At 41.9% G+C, this 20,727-nt stretch overlaps 1 protein-coding gene across 1 annotated transcript in view; it reads right to left on the reverse strand.

The window, feature by feature from the left end:
• LOC115382893 (uncharacterized) overlaps positions 1-20,727 on the reverse strand; it is a 54,484-nt gene that overhangs the window by 11,567 nt on the left and 22,190 nt on the right. The gene's annotated exons all lie outside the window — the stretch shown is intronic.

Below are 20,727 nucleotides of genomic sequence, written 5' to 3' on the forward strand. Positions count from 1 at the left end.
GCATAAAACGTGCAAACTCCTTAAGGCACCTTTAAGGGATGCAGATTCTAACAGCTTCATGCTGATAGATGAGATGCTAACATCCTCATTTTAAGGGATGCAGATGCTAACAGCTAGTTAATCTGTGGAACAATTGCAGTAAAGAAATAAAAACATGCACAACAATACAAAGGCTAAAAAGCATTTTCAAAAATTCCAGACTAGGATGGTACGAAGAAAAAGAAAGGGGTGCCTTGAAATAGTTTATCCATTAAATATATTTTGTATTCTGTGGAATATGTTTAGATTCTGTTATAGTTTTTCTGTTAGCTGCATCAAGTTGTATTATTTGGTGTCTCTTTGAATGCCTGAGACTCAAAATGTTTTTATAAGGTTTGGGAATAAGGGGTAGGACTAGATAAGCTATTTGCTTCTTCCTACACCCTTTTCGAACCAAAAAAGAAGAGGAAGACTCATGGAGGAGGAGAAAAAAGAGAAAAAAAGAAGGGAAAGTAAGAAGGATAGAAAAAATAAATGAATAAATAAATACAATAAAAAATTCTTGTACTGATCTTGATGCTATATTTTTACGTTTTGTCCTCCAATGTATGTCTACATGCATGTGTATGTGTTTACATGTGTATATGTATGTTCGTATATGTATGTGTATGTATATATATATATATATATATATATATATATATATATATATATATATATATATGCATATACATATATATGAGTGTTTGTATGTGTATATGTATATGTATATATTGTATGTATGTGCATGTGTATATGTATGTATATGTATGTGTATGATTATATGCGCGTATGTATGTATATGTATATGTGCGATATGTGTATGCGTGTGTATGCATATGTATATCAGTTTTTTGTTTCTCTTGTTTATTTTTTCTTTTCTCTAAGATGTTCGAAATAAACAAAAAAAAACTTCTAATATTGATGTGAATTGCATGAATGCCTCTACCCATCAATTAAAAAAAATTTAGTGATGACAACTGAGCATGGGAATCTTACAGTAGCAGAAATAAATAGAGACTGGTGAACATGAGAGCGGTCATCATTCATATACACATTCACACACACACACACACACACCATATACCCACTACATTATCCACCCTAAAAAAAATAAAACAGAAAAAAATGTGTTTGATTTGCACAATATTCCCTGTACCATTCAAAATCCTCTCCTAAAAATATAGGCCAGTGGCAGTGACTGTTCTGGCCATGTCAGATGGGCAAAGCCAAGTCCGCCTCCCCCATCAGAAAAGAAAAAAGAATATACAAACACAAACAAACTACATATGCATATCCATGCTTGTGATTTTAATAATAACAAAGAATATATAATAATTGCTGCCCATTGAATATTTAGGGCATGTTTAGCCACTAAGTATTAAATAAATATATATAAAGACTGTATCATAAATATAATAGCGTGTGAGTAATACTAATAGTATTAATAATAATAATAATATTTTTTTATTCTTCCTATATTAGTAATAAAAGAGCAACAAAACAAAAAAATAAACGAAAAAATATTAATAATTTCAGCAGCAGTTGATTCATCAAATTAAAAGTAACATCCACAAATTAACAAGGAAAACATGCCAGATAGTTTCCGGAATAAATAATCTATTATAACTTGTTTTCCTTAAATTATAAGTATTATATGGGACAGTCAGGTTTGTGCAGACAGTTTAGTTTAGAGCTCATCCATTATCTGTAGAATTTTCCTTCAGAGAGGCCAGGAACCTTTCCGCCTCCTCAGGCTGAGAAAACGTGTAGCTGTCGGTGCCCCGGTGCAGCTTAATGATCGCTGGGTATAGGAGAAGCGCACTGAAACCCTGGGTGCGGGCTTCATGCATTATTTTATAGCAGGGCCTTCTGCGCTTGGATGTGACTTCACTGTAATCAGCGGCGAATTTGAAGAGTCGACCCGCCACCTCAGGAGGTTTTTTCTGAGCTTCTCCGAGCAGGAGGCCTCTGTCTGTAAAGCGTAGCAGTTTCACAATGACCGGGCGTGGGCGTCGTCCTCCGGCCGGGAATGATCCGATTCTCCGGGCAGGGCCAAGCCGGTGCGCCTGCATCATCTCCGGATTCAATGGAGACCCTGCGTCCTGCACGAAGGAAGGGAACCAGAGCGGAACGTTCTCCCTGAGGTCGGCCAGCAAGTTGGAGGCTTCAATGCCCTCTTGAAGATTAAAAATCAGGACATTATCACGTCTCGCTCGGTCTTCCATTTCCACAACTCGGTTAGTTAAAGTTGATTAAAGCTCCTCTGTTTGTGAGACGCGCTCTTGTAGCTGGGTGGAGTCCGAGCGTAAGGTTTTGATGTCTTCTGTTTGTCGAGAAAGAATGGTGTGCATACTGTCTAATCGTTTGTCTAGCCTATTATTTCAAGCCTCCGATCTCTCATCAGCTTCACGGAAATATTTCGCCATGATCTACTCCATGGTTTTGGCCAAAGCCGTGTTCTCAGCACCCAGCTCTTTGTTCACCTCCGACATGACGGCGTGTTTGGATGCAGCGATTCTAGAGGGACTGGCTGGAGGTCTGGGTGGAGGACTGGGTGGATTACTGGGTGGGGGTCTGGCTGGGGGTCTGGCTGGGGGTCTGGGTGGAGGTCTGGGTGGAGGTCTGGGTGGAGGTCTGGGTGGGGGTCTGGGTGGGGGTCTGGAGCTCCTACCTCTGCTCCGTCTGACCGGCTGCTGCTGACGCTGCAGGATGTTGATGTCGCTGTAGGTGACTTCAGGTTCTGCTGCCGAGCCTGAACACAGAACGTCCAGAACGTCAACAATCGTCCGTCTGAAGAGACAAACCTTCAGGAGTCTGCTGCTCACCTTCAGGGTTCCTGCTGCAGAACCGGACCAGCAGGAGAACCAGCAGGAGAACCACAACGAGAGAGGAGAGGGAGATCCACACAGGGAGGAGACGGGAGGAGGAACCAGGAGGAGGATCAGAGGAGGAACCAGGAGGAGGATCAGAGGAGGAACCAGGAGGAGGATCTGAGGAGGAACCAGGAGGAGGATCAGAGGAGGAACCAGGAGGAGGATCAGAGGAGGAACCAGGAGGAGGATCAGAGGAGGAACCAGGAGGAGGATCAGAGGAGGAACCAGGAGGAGGTTCTGTCTTGTGGTTCCCTGAAATCAGTCTCAGTTGAAGGAGGTTCTCAGCAGCAGACCTGCAGCAGGTTCGTCCTCCTCACCTGAGACAGAGATCCAGCTGGGTGGAGACTCTCCAACACCTCTGAAGCTACACCTGTAGAGGCCTTCAGCAGAGCGGGAAACATGGCGGAGGGTCATGTGACCTGTGGACTCGGTCCCGATGGAGACGCCGTCTTTAAAGAACTCAGCTGAGAGGGTGGAGGGAGCGCTGGTTCTACAACCCAGAGTGACGTCCTGTCCCTCCATCACAGGGAGGACTGGACTCTGGAGGACCACTGTATCTGGACACAGAGAGCAGAGTCCAGCATCTGAGACACACACACACACACACACACACACACACACACACACACACACACACACACACACACACACAGTCTTGTATTTCTATCCTTGTGGGGACCGTCCATTGACTCCCATTCATGTCTAGCCCCTAACCCTGACCCTTACCCTAACCCTAACCCACACCACAACAAAGCCTAACCCTAAAGAAATGTTTTTGACCTTTTACTTTTTTCAGTAACAACAACATGGTCAAGAAAACACTGTTTCTCCTACTTAGGACCAGAAAAAGGTCCCCACAAGGCACGTCGTTCCACGTTTTGCTATCCTTGTGGGGACATTTGGCCCCGACAAGGATAGAAATACGAGAACACACACACACACACACACACACACACACACACACACACACACACACACTTACCTACAGTGATGTTGATGCTGCTTCCAGCTGCTCCCTCTCTGGACTCACACCAGTAAACTCCACTGTCCCAGATCACGATGTAGCTGATTCTACAGGAGGAACCAGCAGGTTTTCCCCACCCGTCTCCACATGAACTCCTCTGTTCTCTGCTGGTCTTCCTCCAAACTGTCCATCCGTCCTCCTCACAGCTCAGAGACACTGAGTCTTCTTTAAGGAACTGAGACCTGCTGGGACTCACAGTCAGTCCTGCTGAGAACGCTGAAACAGGGACCAGAGCTGCTGAGAGAGGAACATCTTCATCTGTATGGAACATCTGTAAACTATATCAATACCGTCCCTGCGTTCTGTTGTGTCACTTCATAAATGCTTCTTCTCCCAGCTGGGCCTCGTCCCGGATCTACATTTTAATTTTAGTATTCTTCAGAAAACTTTTCCAGATAACTAGTCTTGAACCGTTTAAAGCAGCACCACATAAAGCACATCAAAACATATGTAAATTCCGGGAATGGTGTTCTCTAACTTTTCTCGGTGTTCCAGTGAAGAATAACTGAGAAAATGGCCAAAAACCATCTGTTTTTCCCCTTTCATTCCATATGAGAAAAAAACACAAAAAATCATCCCGGAACAAGTCCATCATACGTCGCCATACTTTCACGTATACGTAATTAAAATTTCAAAACGTAGGCATTTTTGTCCTCTATGCAGATGTTAAAACTTCATTTCAACATCTTTTACCAAATTTAAATGATGAGCCTTCAAGTACAGAGAGAATTTCAGTCGCCTTTGCAGCTTACAATGGGTGTGTATTGGAAAAGCTAGAGTGGGAGAAAGGAATTTAGAGTGCGGGAGGCTCTGGATTTAAACTAAAAAAAAAAAATCTTCTCTCAACCCCAAGGCCACATTTCTGGCTCAATCTTCAAAAATTATACCTCAAAACGTAGGTATTTTTCTTGTGATACCCACAATCTGGTCATTTTGTCTCTATCTCAAACGGTTCTCTCTTCAGGTGCATTTCTTTGAGGAGAGTGCAGAATTTTCTCCCATCTGCTCCAATGCATTTTGGAGAGAGATTTTCTAGCCTGAATCCAAAACGTCACACATCTTTCCAAACTCACTGTGGATGAATGGACGATTCTACAGACATGAAATGTTCACCATAAATCCATGAAAGGCTAGTGATGCTCAGAGTGTGAATTTCTTTTCCAGTTTCGCCTCTTGGTTCTCGATATGCAGCATTTCTACAACTGTGTGCACTGCATGAAAAACTGCTGATTCACTGTCATGGCTGGTGAGTGCAGCTGGTCTCCATGGCAACACACACACACAGCTGCAGACTCAGTCATGGCTGATCTCAGCTCAGAGCTCACAGTGAATATGGAGGAGTTACACAAACACACACACTCACACAGCAGTGGCTGGCAGGCACAAAGCCAAAATTTCCTCTGGAATTTTCTAGTTTCTATATCTCATTTTTACATCTTTAGCAGTCCTCAAAGATCTTTACACTGTTAATCACATTCACACACCAGTGGAGGCATCTGCCATACAGGAGCTCAGTCTGTCCACTGGCAGCAGTTTGAAGTCCAGAGTAAAAGTCGCTGAGAGCTGCAGAGTGAGGAGGAGGAAGCAGACTGACCTGGAAGCGTTGCTGTGTAGACGATCAGAGAGGTCAGAGCTGAGGAGGACAGGCAGGTTAGTCAGACCTCCACCCGGCCTGACGGAGCAGACGTGGAGCAGAGAGGAGTGTGTCTCACCCAGCAGACGTCTGTCCTCCATGGTGTCCGCTCTCACAGTCAGCCTGCTGCCCGCTGTTCACCACAGTCATTGAAGCCCGCCCTCTTCCTCTGCTCTGTGGTTTCTCTCCTGAGCTGCTGAGGCCGTCTCTCAGTCTCTGTCTTCATGTGAGGACAGAGGACAGACGGGTTGTGCTGCAGGTTTCCAGTTTGATCCCCAACAGCCTTTGTAGGCAGGGTTGGGGAGTTATGGATTACATGTAACGTCATTACATAATTACAATACAAAAAAATGTAATTATTCTATTATAGAACATAAAAAAATATAGAATCTCATTACAGGTATACCTGATAAAAACACGGATTAATGAGCAGGATTACTTTTGAAAATCAAATGCAATATCCCAGAATTAAAACAAACATACCCACCATACACTGGCATTGTGACACTTTACAGCGCTTTACAACACAAACCATGACACCACCATAGATCTAGAAACAATAGACGCTGTAGATATATAAATGATAGACGCCGCATCAACCGCTATCTTGGAGCAGCCTCCCGCTCAACTGTTATATGTCTAACCGTGAATAAAACATCTGACATTGCCATGAATTTTACCTCCTGCTGCTGGAGTCTTGGCTGCTCCAGGGAGAGAAACTCTTTCTCTGGATAGAAACTCAGATATCATTTAGTATTTAAGTCAGATGAGGCCCAGAATGTCTCTGTACGATGTAAATTCTGTCTCCAGCTGTGAAAATGCTCTCAACATCCAGGAACTCAACATCAAACCTGAAGAAACATTTGCAGTATGATACACAACGGAGCTCACAGTGAAGCTAAAGTGCTATTGGCCTGCTGACCGGTCAGGAACCTGCTAACCAGCCTCACCAGGCTGAACCCAAAATAATTTGATGGAGGCAGTAATACCTTCATCCTGGACGGAGGTTTTACTGGAGACTGAACGTTCTCTTCTGTCACTCAGGAATTAATGACCTCTGACCTTTGGAACAAACGGTGTTCATGGCCGACCTGAAGACAAACCCTGCTCCTCACTGCAGCAGAGCAGCTACACAGCAGATTGAGTATATACAGTATAATATAAATGTGTGTTAACACTGTCAGTGCATCTCCTGGTGCTGCTGCTGGACTGTAGAACTACTGGAGGAACAGACTGAACTGATGGAGCTGATCCTGTGTCAGATTGTCAGTAGGTTAGAGGTTAAAGGTCATGTTGTTGGTATTAAAGGAATACTCCACCCAAAAAACGATTTGGCCTCATTTTCTACTCACCCTCATGCTGAGAAACACTCTGGAGCACTTTTTTGACGATTCAAATGCAGTTGGAGATGTTTGGGGATTTTCGTGGTCAACAAACAGGGACCGACAGAGCCCGACAGAAAAAATGGTCCATAAAGTCCACAAAACGTTCCCATTTTCCTTCATACTGCTCGTCCGCTGTAATCCAAGTGTCCTGAGCGCGTAACGTCCATAATTAATTCTTAACGAGGTCATTTAGTACATTTTAAGAGCCCAAACAGGGCGCTCTCATACTGCTCCATTGCATGTCTGCGCGCGCACCCTGAACTACGGAAGCCGTGGCAGACCAAGCAACACGCTTGTGCCCTTTCAGCAGGACACCGAATTCAAAGCTTTAAAACAGCAGCCAATCACTTTTGTGATTGTCCACAGCTCGGTCACTCACAGCAGAATATAAACAGCGGAACTTCTTCTTCTACGCTTGCAATTTAGAAAAGTAGTCGCTGAAAGCAGCAAGCGTGTTGCTTGGTCTGCCGCGGCTTCCGTAGTTCAGGCTGCGTGCAGACATGCAATGGAGCTGTATGAGAGCGCCCTGTTTGGGCTCTTAAAATGTACTAAATGACCTCGTTAAGAATTAATTATGGACGTTACGCGCTCAGGACACTTGGATTACAGCGGACGAGCAGTATGAAGGAAAATGGGAACGTTTTGTGGATTTTATGGACCATTTTTTCTGTCGGTCCCTGTTTGTTGACAACGAAAATCCCCAAACATCTCCAACTGCATTTGAAACGTCAAAAAAGTGCTCCAGAGTGTTTCTCAGCATGAGGGTGAGTAGAAAATGAGGCCAAGTCGTTTTTTGGGTGGAGTATTCCTTTAATCGGGGCAGAACACACAGAGCGTTGTGTGTTTGCTGTGTAGAGTCATCATTACGCGGTGAGGACAACACACTGTATTTGTCTATGTCTATTTTTATGTTTGCTGGAGAAATATGGTAAAAGTAACTAAAAGTAATCTTCTATGTTACTTTTTAATTGGTGTAATTAGAGTAAGTTACTGATTACATTATTTTGACACGTAACTTGTAATTGTACCAGATTACAATTTTAAAGTAACCCTCCCAACCCTGTCTGTTGGTCCTTCAGACATGAAGCTGGTCTGAAGTGTTGTGGGCCCCTCGTGGTTCAAACTAACTGTTGCTTTGTGTTTCTCTCTGGGGACTCGGACCACTGACGTGGTTGATCTGGTCTCCATGGCAACATCAGCTCGCTTCTGCCCAGGTGGGGCAGAGTGGGGGTGGGGGGTGGGGGGGTCCAGGTGTATGTGGAGACTCTCATGTTATCCTGGGTGGATGTGAAGGCTGTGGAAAACACTCTCTAACCCTAACCCTCTCCTCACCTGCACCACTCCTGGCTCTGCCCAACCTAACAGCCAATCAGAGCTTAAATGAGGCATGCTGATCACCTGCTTGGTGCCTGCATGTTGAACTGTGGTAGTTACTTTGGTGCACACTAGATGGCAGTGGTGGCCTTATTATGACTTACGTCTCTCTAGTCCCTTTCATGTTCATGAATCTGTTCAGAACTTCACCTCATGCTTATGTTTTTGTTCATCATTTAGTGTGTTATTAATCTCACATAATGTGACAAGATAAGTTGACTTCATGTGTTCTGTATGTTCAAACAGACCACGCACATCCCCAAACAAGTCTCAAAGAACCACAGACAAATGCAAGAAGCTGTCGGTGTTGGAAATGAAAGTGATTCTAATCGACTGACTGCTGCGGAGTCATATCCTGTGATCCAGCAACTAGTCGAGCAGGGAAGCACCATTTCCCCCACAGAGACAGAGACTGTTAGCCTGGGTGGCTGTGGAGACTGCTTGTCTGGGTGGATGTGGAGCAGGGGTGGGTATTCCTGGTCCTGGAGGCTGCAGTCCTGCATGTTCTCCATGTTCTCCCTGCTTCAACACGGCTGATTGCAATGTGGCTCGTCATCTGGCTTTCTGCTGGACTGGGCCATGAACCTTCATGAGATTCAGCTGCGGCCCTCCAAGACCAGGAATGCCCACCCCTGATATGGGGACTCACTTTTTTCTGGGTGGAATATCCAGGAGGAGGTCCAGAGTTAGTGACGTCTATGATGTCAGTTACGTCTCCGACCTCAATGACCGCTGTGACCCCTACCCTTTGTCTTCACCAAAACATGCCCCAGTTTTACATAGGATACTGGGCCGAGGATACTCAGAAGTTAGAATATAACTATAAAACAACCAATCAGTAGGGTTGCCAACTCCCAGAGATTGAAATAAGGAACGCCTCTCGCGGGCAGCTGAAAGAAACTGGGTTTTTTGGGGGTCAAAAACGCATATGTAACAGCATTTTGCCACAGTTATACCTATTACAGACTATAAAAACACATTAGGCTACTGCATTACACCTACAGTAGCAAGATTGCAATAACTCATGATCAGCTTGATCAGTTTGTATTTGAGGCCTACAGTGAGACAGTTATCATTCAAGTATCATCATCATCATGATGGACAGCAGCTCTCAGCCACTGACCGGACGGTAGAGCAGCTCAGCAGCTCCTTCAGAGGAGACTGAGACCCTCAGAGCAGGAAGGAGCTACCACAGGCCTCTCATCCCCACCGCTGTCAGACTGTACAGTTCTACTGTGTAGAATATAACCTAATCCTGGACATTACAATATCCTGCACCCCCCCTTTCAGAAATTCAGCGACAATTTATCATCCATTCACTCTGCTGTATCCATTCACTCTGCTAAAACATATTGTACATATTATATATCATACTGTATAGTTATATATTGCATCGTATATTGCATATTGTATTGTATATATTGTATATATTATATATTTCCTGTTATATTTTAAGATTCGGGTTGTACATACAGTTAGATCTTCATTGTCTTTAGCTTCTGTTATCAATCCTACTATGATTTGCCCTATTACTTGTTAATTATTGCACCATTCATTACTTTTGCACCCTGCTGTGGGTTCTATGAGCCTATACACCTGTAAATTTCTCCACTGTGAGATTAGTAAAGTCTTCTATTCTATTTTATTCTATTCTACTCTATATTAATTGCTAAATGTGCAAAATAACATCAAACAGCTGCTGTGTCTTCTGGATTTTAACATGTTCTTTTTTTATTTTCAACTAAAAAAGTGCAAAATCAAAGCTGAAAAACCTTCTGAACAAAAAACCAACAAGGTTCCGTTTCTAAACTGAAAACACTCCACAGTCTGCAGCAGCAGACACACATCACTGAACTAAACATGATATATCCGATATGGAAACGGCACAAACTCACATGTCTCTGGAAGCCATGCTGCTGCTGTAATGTTTTGATTTACTTCTAGCGCTCTGTGACGAGACTGACTACTGGCCAATGAGCTGCCGTAGCCTACTAGGAAAGGTCTTTTTTTGACCAATGAGATAAGAGTAATTCTGTGTTGTCAAGCCATGTCTGTCAGCTCATTGGTCACAGAACGTCAGAGAGCCGGTGAACAATTTACCGTACAGCTAAGTGTGGATGGTGTGAATATTGAAAGGGTGTTTGAAAATAAGTTTCTTGGTGTAATGATTGATCATAAAATGAACTGGAAATCACATATCAAGTATGTACACTCTAAGATATCAAGAAGTATTTCTGTTCTGGGCAAAGTCAAGCATTTTCTGGACCACAAATCACTCCACATTCTCTACTGTTCACTGGTTTTACCATATTTACATTACTGTGCAGAGGTCTGGGGTAACACTTACAAATGTTCAATAAAATCATTATCCATACTACAAAAAAGAGCAATAAGGATACTTCATAACGCCGGCTATAGAGAGCACACAAATACACGATTCTTAAAATCCAAAATATTAAAATTCACTGACCTGGTTCACTTTCTAACAGCACAAATCATGTACAAAGCAAACAATCTACTTCCTGAAAATATTCAAAAAATGTTTTTTTAACAGAGAGGGGGGTTATAATCTGAGGGGGGAGCCGAACTTCAAATACCAGCGAGCGCGTACAACATTAAAAAGTTTTTGTGTTTCAGTCAGTGGAGTGAGGTGATGGAACAGGTTGGGGGTGGAGCTCAAGCAATGTCCAAGCATGACCCAGTTTAAAAAGCGGTACAAAAACATGGTTTTCACGAGGTACAGGGAGGAAGAAGGCTTATAACAGCTGAGTGTTTTCACAAATTATTTTTGTCTGTCTTTTTTTCTTTATTTTTTGCTTGGTTTCTTTTTTTATTTATCTATTTTGTTTCGGGGGTTTTTGTTTTATTCACTTAATGTATTTAATCTGTGACTATGTTTATTTACCTTGTTAATTTTCTTTTAAGTTAATATTGATTATGTAAATAGACGTTCAGGACACTAATTGTTAGTGGAGAGGGGGTAGGTGTAAATAAGCTTATGCTTCTTCCTACCCCTTTTCGGACATGTCGGACTCTATTAATTTGTTGGAGTATTAATATTGGTTTTTTTTTTCTCTCTCTCTCTCTCTCTTTTTTTCTCTACGTATATCTCAGTTTATTTATTACATTATTTATGGCATGTTTGAAATAAATAAATCAAATCAAATCAAATCAAAGTAGAGGGAGGGCGGAACCTCGAGACATTTGATTAAAAAAAAAAAATGTTATTTTTTCTTATGAAGCCATTCACTTGGTTAAAAACCAGTCTTTCTACAACTGTAACTTTTACTCTTTCTAAAACGGTAAGTTGGATACAGGTTTGTCATTATGAAGAACAATTGGATCTAAATTGCTCTTCTTCAGAAGGGGCTTCACCACTGCTGCTTTAAAGGCAGTGTGGAAGACACAAGTCTGAAGAGAGCAATTCATGATATTTAAAAAATTGTTCCTAAAAAAAATCCATGAAAAGATTTCAGCGGTTCAGTTAACTACACCTATATTCAGCTGTGTTATGTGGGACTGGCAATGTATTTAAACAGGTTATGCAACTGAAGCACACACTCCCCCATTGCATGGTTCCTAGAATGTCACAGAACATACTCACGAACAAGTTCAGTCACTACAACAGTGGACTGAGGAGCTTCTTTGAGGAAAGCCATGCATCATGCTGAGATTGTCTCCGTCAGTTCAGGAACGGGTGTGTTTGCCTCCAGCAGCTGTTGTAACGTGGCACCAGTGTCAGCATCCTGGTGTAATCCTGGTATATAGCATACTGGTAGATACTGTGTGATTTCTTTGTGGGCAGTATGTGTGTGTGTGTGTGTGTATAATGTATTTGTGTACGTATGTTGCAAGCAAAGTACTCGGTAAATGAGTTTTGTAGTGCCGAGATAACTTTAAAAAAAAAAAAGCTTTACCTCGCCACTTCTGCAGGACGTGAAGTTTCTGAGTTGATAAGTCCACCCATCCTTCCATCCTTCCATCTTCCTCCGCTCATCCGGGGCGGGACCGGGTTGCGGGGGCAGCAGTCTCAGCAGGGTTGCCCAGACTTCCCTGTCCCCAGACACTTCCTCCTCCTCTTCCAGGAGGATCCCAAGGCGTTCCCAGGCCAGCCGAGAGACAGAGGCTACGTTCACACTGCAGGGCTTAATGCTCAATTCGGATTTTTTGGTGAGATCCGATTTTTTTGCGAGTTCGTTCACATTTACAATAAAATGCGACTTGTATGTGATCTCCCATCTGAACGGAATACCACCCAAAAGTGTCCCGCATGCGCAGAAGAGGACAGAACGACGTCACGCAGCAGCGCTTCAGTGTTTGCGGAACCCAGAAACAACATACAGAATCTGCAGCTTTTCAAGCGTCGATGATTTATTTAAGAACTGATCAAACACGTATTCTTACAATTGAATAGCGAGCAATCATTTCAGTGCTGCGCTTCTAATCAGCCGCGCCGAGCTCCTTCTGTGTGTGTGTGTGTGTGTGAGAGAGAGAGAGAGACAGGGAGCGAGAGAGAGGGAGAGAGGGAGAGCGCGCGTGTGGATATTATTATTATTTTTCCTCCCCGTTGTCCTGGCGCTGCAGAATTTAGCGAATGAGAAGGAAGAGAGCCAAGTTTTTGGCCATGGCGTTTTGTGGGGCAGCGGCAGCAACAGAGAAACGCAGTCAGGAGAGGTGGGACAGTGATGAGAGGCTTTAATGATACGGAGTTCAATAATATTTTTCGGATGACAAGAACTCCCTTAATGTACGTCTGCGAGCGCCTTTTTTTAACACTCACGGTAAGACACACGTCTTCAGCCCCACATCGTGACGTGCAGGTCGGATAAATGCGACCTGGTCGTTCAGACTGAAGTCGCATGGCAAAAGATCAGATACGTATCGGATTTAGGACCACATGTCCAAGTGGCCTGGGTCGCATTTGAAAAAATCGGATCTGTGTCGTTCAGACTGTCAGGAAAAGATCCGATACAGGTCGCATAGGGGCAAAGAAATCGGATTTCGGTCACTTCAGCCTGCAGTGTGAACGTAGCCATAGTCTCTCCAGCGTGTCCTGGGTCTTCTCCTCCTGGTGAGACATGCCTGGAACACGCCAGGGAGACATCCAGGAGGTGTCCTAAAGAGGTGCTCAAGCCACCTCAGCTGGCTCCTCTCGATGTGGAGGAGTAGCGGCTCTACTCCAAGCTCTTTTGACATTTGACTTTGACTTTTGACTTTCTTTATTTGAGCAGCAACAATAGCAACAGTTGTCCATATGTCAAATAATGATATTTATACTGTGCTCAAAAGGGAGCAGGTAGAAGTTCCAAGAACTTATCAGGTCCACCCTTTCACATTTAAGAATAAGACAAAATGTTTGTTAGTTAGTTAGTTAATAGTTTATTTCAGGCAAGGACGCACAAACAACATGATTTCAAAGCAGGTATCACTTACACGACCGTAACAGGACAGGTAATACATGTGCTTACATATCCCGAATAAAGTGCCTGAAAGGGAGTGGGAAGAAGCGAACTTGTTTAATCCCACCCCCATTGCATAAATTATAGACATAATATCAAAGTCACTTCCTGTTAATTTCTATGATATTACAAACCCAAAAACAACAGAAAATACAGATAAATATTTGGTAAGTGTGTGACAGAAGTATTACAATATTTTTGTTACCGTGGGCAACAAATACATTACAGCAACGATTACATACCAACAATGGTAAGAAATGAAATACCAACAATGGTAAAGTAGAACTGTCCCAGCAAGTGTGATGGACAGAATACAGCAATAATAATGAACAACAGTACCCAAAAAAGTAAGGAAACAGCACACAATAACACAAATGCAACAAAATACTGATAGAAATTTAAGAACCACTTTCTTTATACTGTGACAGGACCATGTTTTTATATAATTATTTGAATTCGTGAATATTTTGGCATTGCTTGCGCTGGGTTTTCAAATTGTTCCAAAGTTTGACTCCACATACAGACACATAAAAACATTTACGATTATTTATGGGACGAGGCTGTTTAAATTTTCCATAACCTCTTAAATTGTGATCATTTACTCTTTGAATAAACAGTTGTAATTTAGTTGGCAACAATTTATTAAATGCTTTATAAAGAACTATAATGGTACTATAATGAACTAGATCGGTAAATTTAAGCAACCGCGAGTTGATAAACAGATTCTGAGTGTGTTCCCGAAATCCTACCTTATGAATGATCCGCACAGCTCGTTTCTGTAATTTAACTAGTGGATCAATGGGGTATTTTCACAGCTTCACTACTTCCTGAAAATAGCTGTGCACATTCATTTCCTGTCTTGCATTATTGGCCAAACTGTTTAATCCAGGTGTGTCTGGTTTAGACTGCTGCAACAAGACACACCTGGATTAATCATTTTGGCCAATAATGCAAGACAGGAAATGAATGTGCACAGTTAATTTCAGGAAGTAGTGGAGCTGTGAAAATGGCCCATTGTGCACTGATAAGTGTTTCCCCATATTTCAATACAATACATAAAGTATGGGAGTACCATCATTTTGTACAAACAGCGGAGAGCATTCTCATCAAGGTAGAACTTTAGGTAGAACACTTTATCTATAATTGAAATACTTCTAGAAATCTTTGTTTTTATGTGTCTGATGTGAGCTTTTCATGATATATTGCTGTCAATCATAACTCCCAGGAACACATTCTCATGTACAGTATCGATTTGGACACCATCAATGATTAGATCTAATTTAAGATGACTGTTAGAACTGCCAAACATCATTATTTTGGTTTTGTTTAAATTTAAAGATAGCTTATTAACATCTAACCAATTTTTTACTTTGTTCATTTCCTCATTTAGTGTATTTACAAGATCATCATAGTTTTTACTGCTACAGAATATTGTTGTATCATCTGCGAAGAGAATGAGTTTCAAGGAGCCAGACACAGCAAAAATATCATTTTTATAAATATTAAACAATGTTGGCCCCAAAACAGACCCCTGAGGTACACCACAAGTAATATCAAGTTGTTCAGATGTATACTGCCCCATTTTCACATACTGCCTTCTATTTGTTAAATAACTTTTCAACCAGTCACCAGAAATACCACGGATTCCGTAACGATCAAGTTTATCGAGCAAAATTGAGTGATTAATTGTATCAAATGCTTTTTTGAGATCAATAAAGACACCGGCTACAAACTGTTTTTCATTTAGGTTCGTAGTAATTCCTTCAATTGCACCAAGTACTGCCATCGAGGTAGTTCGTTGTTTACGAAAACCATATTGTCCTTCATTTATTATGTGAAATTTATCAAAAAAAAAAACTTTCAAGACGGGGTCAAAGAGTTTTTCTAAAATTTTTGAAAATTGAGGCAAGACAGAGATAGGCCTGTAGTTTTGAAAATAATGTTTGTTACCATTTTTGAACAGAGGTAATACCTTTGCTACTTTCATTTTATCAGGAAAGCAACCGGACTGGAATGAGAGATTGCAGATGTAAGTTAGTGGTTTAGCAATATACAAAATAACTATTTAGGCCAATGTCATATCGATGTCATGACAGTCATTGGATGACTTACTTTTGAATTTTAGAACAACATCTACCACTTCTTGCTCAGTTATAGCTGAGAGGAGAAGTGATGATTTATTGCGATTTATGCTTCTATCAGCTACATGATTTGGAATTTCAGCAGCTAACTGTGGACCAATATTCACAAAGTAATTGTTAAAACTATTCACTATCTCATTTATATTATGATGTTCATTGTTTTTATGAATAAAATATTCTGGATACATTGATTTTGAGCATCCATTTTTAATCAAGCTATTTAATGGGTCCCAAATTCTTTTAATATTGTTTTTGTTTTCATATAACAATTTTCTATCGTATAAGTTTTTGCTAGTTCTTATAATATCAGTTAGTTTATTTTCATATATTTTATACCTTAATTCTGCTTCTACAGTTGTTGACTTGATGAACAGCTTGTAAAGATCTATTTATTTTTTTTGCATGCATTAATTATTCCTTTTGTTAGCCATGGGCTCTTATTAGCCATCGCTGTAACACGTAGTGTAACGGCGTAGGGTATTGTTCTTGCTCAGTTTCTTCTGTATTATTCTATGTCCCACGAGAATGCATTTTTGACCCCCTGAACATAGCTGAATGTGGGGTTTTTTGGTATCTACGCGACCCGGCCTGGGCGAAAAATTCGATAAAATTTATACCTCCACAGTGACAGATCAACACAGACTCAACAGCGCCACCAACAATCAGACAACTATGGCCCACAGAGTGCGCATATTTTGACGTAGGAACACGAAATTCACACCAGTGACAGAGCATGAGGGGACAAACAGAAAACTCTCCTGGCTCAAATCTGTTGGAACAACAGGAAGGCGGCCATCTTGGATACAAAATTCGCCGCCATTTCGCTTTTCATTTTTCAAATGAACTGAACTCTTAGGCCTCAATCACACATACGCGGCTGTGCGGGCACGGATCTGTCCGGGTTTGCACGGTGTCTGCGCGGAAAAGTCAGAACTGCATGCAAACAGATCAGTCCTTTCACACTGCCGCGCGTGGCCCGTTCAAATCCGCGCGGCGGTTTCTAAATAGAAATCAGGTCTATTTTTCTGCGCGGACTTGAGCGGGCTGTGCGCGGCGTCCCATTGAAACCAATGGCATAAACACACATCTCGTGTCAGCCAGGCTTTCTATGCATGGATTGAGCTCATGTCTGCCCACAAACTGGTCACACAAGAGGCTTTTGCCAGGGTTCTGCTCTGTCTATTTTTCCGTGCGGCTTGGAGCAGGGTCCCATTGAAAACAATGAAGACAGGTCCTAGTTGTCACATATGCAGATATATGTTCCGTTTGAATTTACTATTCGGCGCAGTTGAGAGGAGCGCGCGTGTCTAGATACACATATCTAGAGATCTATATCTGGAAGTCTATGCCGGAGCGACAGAAGCTGCATTGTGTTGTGTGTTGTGTGACTGCCGATGCTGATGCACGTTTCTGGATGCCTGCTCTTGGGAATAAACATCCTTTTGCTCCCGAAACGCCTCTGGAATTACTTCAAACATATCACACTAGTAGCCCGTTGCCGCGGACAACCCGCTCGCGGACAACCCGCTCGCGCAGACCGCGCTGGTAAGAAAGGGACACCTGAACACGCCGCTCCAGCGCCCACGCGGTCTACGCGTATGTGTGAATCAGGCTTTAGTTCCTTTCATCCAAATGAGCCCAAACTCAGCACGCTGCATCTAGACACATTGACTTTCAATAATCAGCCAGCTTTTTTTGATACGTCGCTCGGTCTCCTCACAGCACGCCGTCGAAAAACGCCTTCATTTCCTGTTATTTGGACAGCCCCTCACGAGCTCAGGCATTGTCCTAGAACACTCAGATTACAGTCAGCTATGTGCCATCATGGTCCTCATGTAATGCATTATAAAGTTTAATACAACTCAACTCTATAGCGCCCCCTACGATAGACCTAAAACATTAACATTCTTCCACAGTAACCAAACTGTACAGTAAAATTCTATGCCTGAAGACAAGTAAAAAGTTATATTACCATTTTGATGCATTTATAACCGTTGGCAAAGACCTCCCGAAAAGTACATACAAATTTCTTACAAGCACATACTTTGTCCGACTGTCTTGAAATTTGGATAATTTATACACAACATGATGCTGATTATATTGATGTATGAATGACTGTGATGGATGCTACAGCGCCACCTATGGGAGTGTGCAAAATTACAGTGCAATTTTAAAAAATTACTTTTACCAATCTTTTTCAGTAATGTCAATTTAGCGAGCGCGAGACCTCGACGGCAATAGCAGGGACTGAAGCACTAACGGCGATGGCTTTCATCGCCGTGCGCAGCTTTAATTACACTTGCTCGTCATAGGGTGTTTCTTTACAGGGCAGTGTTTGTCATACAATGACATGAATATGTCTAAAAATATCTAAAAAATGAGTCCCACATCCATTAAAAAAGAAAACAGAAAAAGAAAAAAAAAGAAAAAATAGAATAAAATACTTACAAACCTTACACACATCAAACTCATACATCATATTATACAATTTATATTATTTTCTGTATTGCTTTTTAGTGCATACATATTCTTTAAATTTACAACATTAAGACAGCATCTCAATAAACTGTATAATATTATAGGGCTTTAGACAGTGTAATAATGTTCATCAACCTGGATCACCCATATTTCTGAAGTAGTGCTGTTTTTAATTTCTTTTTAATTACATGTAGACTTCTGGATTCTTGAATGGATTTATCGAGCTCATTCCAGATTTCAGGGCCTTTCCAAGAAACACTGAAACTGGTGCACTTCAGCTTTCGCTTTTTCCCTCTTATAAGCTGTTTTCTCCTCGTATGAGGTTCATGACTGAGGGCGGTCAGAGGAATGAGTCGACAAAGTAAGGGCTAGCGCCCACATACTGCGAAACGGCTCCGCTGCCTGCGCAAGTGCTGCATCGAGTGTCCACCCGGCGTCGTACTGCAGACAGCTCTCCGCTCAACTTCGGTCCAGGTCTATTTTTGCCGGAGGCGCAGCGGAGCCGGAGTCAGTTTCCCATAATGTCAAAGCACCAACAGGAAAACAAAAGAGTGCAACATCCGTTTTATCAAAACAAATGACTACAAAAGTTGACTTTGTTTTTATATTCCTGGGCATATTATTTATATAAATATCTATATAGATTACTATTGAAGCTGTCACACATGTTTTTACATGTAAATAAAAGCGTAAATATACACTTTTATGGATGAGTGTTTTATTTTGAAACCTGAACACACTCTGGTGTCGCAAAACAAAGGAGTAGTGGAAGTTTATAAACTCGAGCAAGCATGGTTGATGAAGAGAAACTGATCCTGGAGGAACAAGAGCACAACATACTCTCTGACACCAGTCATCCTTTTTATAAAGACACCAGTAGGAAGGAGAACTCTTGGGCAACAAAGGCTGAAGTTATTGTCGTGAGTGGTGAGTAAATTTTAACGATATAAAGTGCCTGTTCAAACATGTTTACATGGAGATCGTCATGGAAACATAATCCCACACATGCGCTGAGCGCATGTCGGGTCAAAAGGCGGAGTGCGGAGACGCAGCCGTACCGCATCAGGTGGGCGCACTAGTACGGCTGCGTGAGTGCTGCGACCTGCGCGGCGCAGCGCAGCGGAGCCGTTCCGCAGTATGTGGGCGCTCGGCGTAAGGTTTAGCTTATACACTACAGTATACATGATCTCAGCGTTGTGAAGAGTGTTGATCTCTGTGAGTTTCAGAAGCTTAAACCTATAGAAGAGAGGATCAAAAGGAGCATTAAACTCTGTCCATGATATAACACGTATGACCTTCTTTTGTATAACTTGTAATTTCTGTAAGTAGGTAGGATACGTGTTGCACCATATGACATTGCAATAGTTTAGATGTGGTTCAAACAGAGACCAATAAAGAGTTGGGAGAGCTTCAAAAGGAAGACAGTATCTTAGCTTGTAAAAGAGACCAACATATTTAGATAATTTATTAGTTAAATACTCAAAGTGTTTCTTGAAATTTAAAATTCACCAATAAATATTCCAAGAAATTTGATGTTCTCTACTCCTTCAACAGCCCTATCATTAATCTTAATCTGTATTGTTTCCACCTTTTTTCGACTTCTGTTTGATCAAAACACAATGTATTTGGTTTAATTTATGTTTAAAGGTTCCTTAAGGAGTTTGCACGTTTTTTGTGAAACAGCGCCCCCTGCAGGCCTTGGGCGTAATGCAGCTTAGTGAAAAACTCGTCCCTGTGGCTCGCCTGCACGGAAGAGGGGAACTCCTTCCTCGCTCGTTTAGTAGCGCTCAAGTAAGATTTAAGTTTCTTTTACTTGGTGGAGTCTGTGTGGAGCTGTGGCAGTGCTAGAAGCCAGTCTGTTCTGACTTTCTGGAAGCTCCTGCTCAGTTGTTGCTCACTAAGCATCTGGCGGAATAATGGCGGACAAAATTAAACCTACCCAGCCGGAGCGCGCATTACGTCATTCCTTTCAAATTCTCCCCAAAAAAATGCTGGAGCCGGACCGGCACTGTGACTTTCAAGTGACAATTTAGCCTGTTAGAGGTTCTGGTAATGAATATGTCAGGGCACATTGTACACATCATTAAAAATGTGTAACATATTTCTGGTGGAAAATAAGTATTTTTAAGGTTGTAAAACTCCTTAATGCACCTTTAAAGATAATTTGTTACATTTGAACCATTCATTTATTTGAACCATTTCATCATTTACAAGACTCTCTAAGCATCCTGACTGATTGATTGATTGGCTTTATTTTGAAATCATGCATCCCATTATGGATATACAAAAGTACAAACAAAACACAAGATTTGAAAAGGACGAGGAAGAAGTAAAAACTT

This window comes from Salarias fasciatus, chromosome 3 (assembly GCF_902148845.1).
Source record: "Salarias fasciatus chromosome 3, fSalaFa1.1, whole genome shotgun sequence".
Lineage (NCBI taxonomy): Eukaryota > Metazoa > Chordata > Actinopteri > Blenniiformes > Blenniidae > Salarias > Salarias fasciatus.